This window comes from Nematolebias whitei, chromosome 10 (assembly GCF_014905685.2).
Source record: "Nematolebias whitei isolate Nwh7 chromosome 10, NemWhi1, whole genome shotgun sequence".
NCBI classification, from domain to species: Eukaryota; Metazoa; Chordata; class Actinopteri; order Cyprinodontiformes; family Rivulidae; genus Nematolebias; species Nematolebias whitei.
This window is the reverse complement of record NC_056507.1, coordinates 49,109,018-49,109,254: the sequence shown is the minus strand read 5'-3', so window position 1 is coordinate 49,109,254 and position 237 is coordinate 49,109,018.

The window sequence follows — 237 nt, the reverse complement described above, 5'->3', positions numbered from 1 at the left end:
ACAAATGTTGGAGCAATGTGGTTAAAAATAACTGAAGTCTGTATTTCATGTTGAGTTAAAGTTTAATATACTATGGTAGGCTGAAGTCTGTTTACTTTTATATTTATATATTTTGAATTATTTGTCTGTGATGGACTGGAGACCTGTTGTCCCCCGCCTCTCACACAGTGATGGCTGATATGGGCACCAGTGACACCAGTGACTTATAAAGGAAGAAGTGGGTAAAGATGATGGATG